This window comes from Pleurodeles waltl, chromosome 8 (assembly GCF_031143425.1).
Source record: "Pleurodeles waltl isolate 20211129_DDA chromosome 8, aPleWal1.hap1.20221129, whole genome shotgun sequence".
In the NCBI taxonomy this organism is placed as follows: Eukaryota; Metazoa; Chordata; class Amphibia; order Caudata; family Salamandridae; genus Pleurodeles; species Pleurodeles waltl.
The window spans coordinates 1,273,701,747-1,273,709,518 of record NC_090447.1 but is presented as its reverse complement, the minus strand read 5'-3'; the positions used below and the strand labels follow the sequence as shown (position 1 = coordinate 1,273,709,518).

Here is a 7,772-nt window from a genome sequence, read left to right as displayed (position 1 = left end):
AATAAACCATAATTTCTGGAGCCAGGTCCCATACATTGGCAACCTATCTGTGCCCCATAGAGCAAGAATTGTCTGAAGGGCAGCATTAAGAGCCAGTGCCATCTGCCATCCCTTCAACGAGCGAAGAGGAAACGTAATAGGGTTGGGTAGGCCCAGCAGGACATATGAGGGGAATCTAGGGATCTCTGTTTGAAACACCTTATCAATGTCATCTAATATGCTCTTCCAATATCGCTGTAGTTTGGGGCAATGCCAAAGAAGATGTACTAGCGTGCCCGTGTTACCGCACCCCCTCCAGCAAAGACCAGACTTAGCCAGGTCCCATGCATTTATTCTAGCTGGAGTGAAGTACCAGTAGGAAGTTATCTTGTAGGCCGTCTCTGTCCCGGCAGCACTATGGACCGTATGATGAGTTCTGTAATAGATATTATCCCATTCCTCCTCCGTGAACTCTCTCTCCAACTCTTTCTCCCACCTCCGTTGACCCTTCGTCCTAGGCGGTCGCCCCCCACCCTGCAGGAACCGGTAAAGCTCCGATATCACTCGTTTGTCATCCTTCTTTGTGAAAATCCACCTCTCAAACGGGGTTAGTGGTCTATCTATCGATGCCCTATTCGCAACAGAAGACATTTTAATGCGTGTTTTAGGTGTGGAAGTAACACCAATGCTGCGGACTATAAAGGGTGTTTTGCCATGAACATGGATTGTTGCAAGTTCGGATAATGTAGCCTCTTGCAAGATTTTAGCAGCACTGGGAAAGTGTTAGTAAGAAGTAGATATTACAGTGGATGTGTGTTATTTTGTTTTATCCATTGAACGTGAAGAAAAGAATGAAGCAAAGACAAACAGGTCCAAATATGTTTTTTAAGTTAATGGTAGAGTAGTACGCTTACTTGTAGATCTAGGTTTGATTTATTCTGCTGTACCCAATATACTATTTGTTGCTATTTGTCTGGAGAAGTTACTTCAGCCTTGGCACATACATCCCAAAGGTTATGGTAAAGGGCATGTGAGCATCTTCAGATACATTTGTGGGAACCTTTTGAATTCAGAGGGCTGTAGTGCTTTCCTCTTATTTAGTTTCTAAGCACTAACATAACACAACAGAAATGCACTTCTGAGGTCAAAGAAGACTTTTATTGTTATTTTATTCTTCCCCAACCACAATGTTTATGAATGAATGACGAATTAGTAGCTTTCAAGTCCGCGTTAATCAAACAAAATATATCAGTTTGCAATATACACAGCAGGTTATATTTATAAGATATTGTATGCAAAGCAAAACAAATACTTCACCGTGTAGGAACTATTTACAGCTACATCTTTCTAAGGTCTGCAAGCTGAGACCCCTGTCAGCCGCGAGAAAGAGTGTCATCTACCCACACGGGATGCTGGCAACTGGCGCCAAGCTCCAGCACGAGGTCCGGCAGATTCGAATCTGACTCTCTGCAGCCTGTTACATTCGTTACAAAGGTGTGCCCCCTCCTCTCAGACCTGGGAAACTGAGCAAGCCCTTTGGAGACTGGCCAGGTCTCCAAGACTACTCCTGTTCCCAAGCTCAAGGGAAGAGAAACAACGCCCATGTACTCTCTCTTATCAGGTCTAGTCTACTGTGAGAGCAAAACATCTTGGTTCTCTGGTGCAAAAACACAGCTTGGAAAAATACAGAACTATTCTCAACTGCAATGTCTAACTCCACGTTAAAGGCAATGGGCAGCTAACCTAAATATCAAATGCAATGTCATGTTAAAGGCAATAGGCAGCTAACCTAAATATCAAATGCAATGTCTAGTGTCATGTCAAAGCCAATAGGCATCTAAGCTGAATACAAAATACAATGTCTTATATCATGTCAAAGCCCATAGGCAGCTGAGCTGAATATAAAATGCAATGTATAATATCATGTCAAAGCCAATAGGCAGCGGAGCTGAATACAAAGTGTAATGTATAATATCATGTCAAAGCCAATAGGCAGCGGAGCTGAATATCATGTCAAAGCCAATAGGCAGTTAAGCTGAATACAAAGTGTAATATATGATATCATGTCAAAGCCAATAGGCAGCGGAGCTGAATACAAAATGTAATATATGATATCATGTCAAAGCCAATAGGCAGAATATCTAATAGCATGTCAAAGTCAATAGGCAGCTAAATTGAATACATCATGTCAAAGTCAATAGGCATGCAATGTCAAAGCCAATAGGCGGCTAGACTGGATACAGCATGTCAAAGCCAATAGGCAGAATACAGAATGTAATGGCTAATGCCATGTCAAAGCCAATAGGCAGAATACAGACTAATGCAATGTCAAAGCCCATAGGCGGCTAAACTGAATACAGAAAGTAATGGCTAATGCCATGTCAAAGCCAATAGGCACAATACAGAATGTAATGACTAATGCAATGTCAAAGCCCATAGGCGGCTAAACTGAATACAGAAAGCAATGGCTAATGCCATGTCAAAGCCAATAGGCACAATACAGAATGTAATGACTAATGCAATGTCAAAGCCCATAGGCGGCTAAACTGAACAAAACATACCATGTGCTACTGGTGAACATTGAGCAACTAATATGCGCAGTGGTGAAACACAAAGTCATTGGTCAAAACAAAACTTTATCAAATGGCAGGACATTCCGCCCTTTGACCAATGAATTTTTGTTTCACATATCTCATATTTCAAAAAAAAAAAAAAACATCAGCACAAAAAAAAACATTATGATCAAATCAAATTTCAATGATCAAAGCAATCCCTGTAAAGCAATAGAAGTGAATTAACACATTGATCTCATAACCTTTCACATCAGATACATCTACATAGAAAAGATGGGCAATTTTTTTTTTTTTTTTTTTTTTCCTTCTGAATGAGTCTCTAATTCAACAGTGTTAGCAATTTGATGTGGCATGAGTTCTACTCATGTAAAGATGCACGGTCCACTTGAAAGGTTTGCTGGAAGATAAGCAAAAGTCAGAGTTCCATACGAGAGGGGAAAAAAAAAAAAAACACAGCAAACAAGTTGAACTTGAAATGAAGGCGCAGTTTGCGCAAAATGGATCCATGGTGCTGGCACTTTACTCAGCCAGGTTCAGGTTGGGGATTCGGTCCCTTCCCCGACCCCACACGCACACACCGGAAGGGGGACCACGCAGCACACTCAGGGACAGTGGCGAAACGTGGTCGGATCTGCAAAAGAAACAAGTATGACTTTTCTTGCAAATAACATTTTTCATTTAAACTGCACCCTTCCTCTTTCTTTCCCTGTTTTATAATCAGCAGGACGTTTTTGAGGCCCTTTGTTATATTTTCTGTAGGTTCTGGAGGGTAACTTGGGGCGTCAGCCCACACATCAGCACTGAGGTTTTTATCTGCTGCACCACAGCTTCCCTTTTCTTGCACTGTCAGAAGGGCTGGGGCAGACTCATTCTTTACCAAACCTCCATTCACTGCATTTTTGTCAAGTTGGGCCATTCTGTCTCCAATTTGTATGAATGAATCAGATTCTTTTCTAGGTATCAGCATAATTTCGATTTTTCCTTGGTAATTTGCAGCAATCACTCTCCCTAAAACCTGATCACTTTGCCATTTCTGTCCTGGTAACTTTCCTCTCCCCAACTGCTCTGTGACTGCTTGCATGACAGATTGCTTTTGTGCATGCTGCACAGTTTTTATCAAATCTAGGGGAATGGGCATCTCTCTCATCTCTGCCCACCTGTAAGTGGCCTTTTCACATTTCTGGGGCACCCACATAGCTATCCCCACTAAGGCAGAATTCTGGGTGAACACTTCTCTCTCTGCATTTTTCTCATTAACATCTGCAAGGTAATTGAACCAGTTAGGTGCTAAAACATTATCAAAGAACCAAAAATCAGCATAAAAATGACACATCTCACGTAGCTCTTGCTTTAAAATCTGACACACATTATACAACGCTGTTCCTTCTACGGTGCCAGAAAGCAACATTTCAGTCAATGAATCATTAGTAAAACAAACATGCTTTTTATCTTCAGTAGACACGAATTCAAATGGTGCACACAATTTCATTGATAATTCTTTTATCTGTGGTACTCTAGCCCTGTCTTGCAAGTACCAGATCCATTGTATGATTCTAGCTAGGGGCACTATTTTCTTTCCTTGTTCTTGATTTACATGTACATCAGTATTTCCTTCTTGCACTGCGCAGAAACCTAAAATCTGCATTATTTCATTTGCCAAATCACAAGCGCGCAGCTGCATATTATTTTTCACAGTGACCATGTACAAAAGTGTTAGGATTTCTCTCAAATGAGGGCTATTCTTTTTCCAAAAATCAAACAAGCTAATGAAACTCGGGGTGTCTTGCTCTTGTGCATTTTGCAACGGTAACTCGTCGTCCGTGTTATCAATTAAGGAATGCACTTTGGCTGCCAAAAACCCTGGCTCACACGGAAACTCAGTGCAGCTCGGAGCTGTCTTAACCCCCTCATTATTGGAATGGGACAAGAAAGATTCTTCATTTTTATAACTTTCAGCATTATTTTGAATTATCGTATCCTGGCTAATTTGCTCACGTAAATTCCTATTTTCATGTTCCAACTTCCTACATTTCTCCTGCATTTCTCTGTAAGCAGATAAAGGTATCCAGACCTTTCTGTCATCATTACTTCCAAAACACACGTTTTCTACATATATACAACAGGAATTATTTCTCAAAACATTATCAGGCCTTTTAGCTACACATGCATTTTCTTCTGTAATTCCCCAAACAGAAAACAATTCACAGTTTTTCTTAGCACCATCAGGCAGTTCATCAACACATGTATTCTCAGACATGGTCTGCCGTGCTACTGTGATTCTCCAAACAGAAAACAATTTCTGTAATTCTCCAAACAACAAAAAAACAATTACACTTTTAAAGTGTGCACTTAGAAATCTACTAACTCGTCAAACCCCTTTTAATCACCTCTTAATGACCGACGCCCCACTTCTGGTACCAATTGTAGTGCTTTCCTCTTATTTAGTTTCTAAGCACTAACATAACACAACAGAAATGCACTTCTGAGGTCAAAGAAGACTTTTATTGTTATTTTATTCTTCCCCAACCACAATGTTTATGAATGAATGACGAATTAGTAGCTTTCAAGTCCGCGTTAATCAAACAAAATATATCAGTTTGCAATATACACAGCAGGTTATATTTATAAGATATTGTATGCAAAGCAAAACAAATACTTCACCGTGTAGGAACTATTTACAGCTACATCTTTCTAAGGTCTGCAAGCTGAGACCCCTGTCAGCCGCGAGAAAGAGTGTCATCTACCCACACGGGATGCTGGCAACTGGCGCCAAGCTCCAGCACGAGGTCCGGCAGATTCGAATCTGACTCTCTGCAGCCTGTTACATTCGTTACAAAGGTGTGCCCCCTCCTCTCAGACCTGGGAAACTGAGCAAGCCCTTTGGAGACTGGCCAGGTCTCCAAGACTACTCCTGTTCCCAAGCTCAAGGGAAGAGAAACAACGCCCATGTACTCTCTCTTATCAGGTCTAGTCTACTGTGAGAGCAAAACATCTTGGTTCTCTGGTGCAAAAACACAGCTTGGAAAAATACAGAACTATTCTCAACTGCAATGTCTAACTCCACGTTAAAGGCAATGGGCAGCTAACCTAAATATCAAATGCAATGTCATGTTAAAGGCAATAGGCAGCTAACCTAAATATCAAATGCAATGTCTAGTGTCATGTCAAAGCCAATAGGCATCTAAGCTGAATACAAAATACAATGTCTTATATCATGTCAAAGCCCATAGGCAGCTGAGCTGAATATAAAATGCAATGTATAATATCATGTCAAAGCCAATAGGCAGCGGAGCTGAATACAAAGTGTAATGTATAATATCATGTCAAAGCCAATAGGCAGCGGAGCTGAATATCATGTCAAAGCCAATAGGCAGTTAAGCTGAATACAAAGTGTAATATATGATATCATGTCAAAGCCAATAGGCAGCGGAGCTGAATACAAAATGTAATATATGATATCATGTCAAAGCCAATAGGCAGAATATCTAATAGCATGTCAAAGTCAATAGGCAGCTAAATTGAATACATCATGTCAAAGTCAATAGGCATGCAATGTCAAAGCCAATAGGCGGCTAGACTGGATACAGCATGTCAAAGCCAATAGGCAGAATACAGAATGTAATGGCTAATGCCATGTCAAAGCCAATAGGCAGAATACAGACTAATGCAATGTCAAAGCCCATAGGCGGCTAAACTGAATACAGAAAGTAATGGCTAATGCCATGTCAAAGCCAATAGGCACAATACAGAATGTAATGACTAATGCAATGTCAAAGCCCATAGGCGGCTAAACTGAATACAGAAAGCAATGGCTAATGCCATGTCAAAGCCAATAGGCACAATACAGAATGTAATGACTAATGCAATGTCAAAGCCCATAGGCGGCTAAACTGAACAAAACATACCATGTGCTACTGGTGAACATTGAGCAACTAATATGCGCAGTGGTGAAACACAAAGTCATTGGTCAAAACAAAACTTTATCAAATGGCAGGACAAGGGCACAGAGCAGAAGGAAAACTGAACATTATGCAAAGGGGACCAGCCATTTTCGGCTGGATGCAACAGTATGATCTACATATTGGGTTGGACGCAAGGGCAAAAGAGCAAGTGTTGGTAAGAGAGAAATAAGTTAGAAAGTATTTTGTACGAATGTAAATAATTTTCCAGCGATATGTTGGGCACACTCTAAAGCATACAGTCTTACAAACAATGAGTAGGATCCAAGTAAATGTCAAGACAGAAGTTGAACAAATGTTAGAAAACATGGAAAAGGGGTGGTGTAATTTACGAGTGGCCTTTACCTTTAATCATTACAAAAAGGCATATGGTTATCTAAGATTCAATGTAATTTAGAGAAGCCTTAACCAGAATATTGTTTTGAATAGGTTTCCCTGCCACATATTAAGGAAATGATCTTACTTTTGAACAATGCAACGTTTTTCATGAGTCTAGATCTTAAGGCAGCATACCACCAGATTCAATTGCATCCGTCTATCAGCTTCCATCATCATGGAAGGGGAGTATCAGTGCACGAGAATTCCCTTTGATTTGCATTCATGGTCAGTGTCTTTTAGCACATAATGCATGAACTCTTCAGGGGACAAAGCATTTCTATTTCTGGAATCATAATTTGGTACATGGGCAAAAGAATTACAAAATCAAGCATTACAAAATCTTTTAAACTTCCTGAAAGATGGTGGCTTAACCCTACACAAACGGAAGTGAAAGGCTTTTTTTAATAAGGAAATTGAGGACTTGGGGTAAATAATTAAAGATCAAAGTTTCAAGTCCACACCACAAACTAGGGATCAATTATGATACTTTGTAGGACTCACCATTATTATGTCAAATTAGAGAAAAACGTTACAAAGAAAACGGATTATTTGAATGAAACCTTAAGAAAAGGCCAGGTAAGAGGCTGGAAGATGACTTTAGGAAGGACTAAGGGTAATTTCAAATGTTAAAATACTGACTCCATTTGATAAGAAGGAGGCTAGCATTTTGACTGCAGATGCTTGCACTTGTTGATTGGAAGCGAAGTGTCTGTCTTAGTGGAGGAAGGCACAAGCTGATTCTCAAAAAGTGTCAATGAGGTAAGAGAACATGGATTTGAGAGTACAGGAGGGTGAAATGACAAAATCTGTGATTGTGAACATTGAAGATGGAGTGAAATTTGAACGCAGGGTGGAGAGTGAGAAAGAGCTGTGAGTATGGATG

General features: G+C 40.3%; 1 long non-coding RNA gene across 1 annotated transcript; it reads right to left on the bottom strand.

The window, feature by feature from the left end:
• Window positions 1-1,115: 1,115 nt before the first annotated feature.
• LOC138248547 (uncharacterized) lies at window positions 1,116-6,545 on the bottom strand. The gene is made up of 2 exons (XR_011194599.1): window positions 5,214-6,545; window positions 1,116-3,183 (listed from the first exon to the last, which is right to left on the bottom strand). It is a non-coding gene; the product is annotated as an uncharacterized lncRNA (long non-coding RNA).
• Window positions 6,546-7,772: the final 1,227 nt, after the last annotated feature.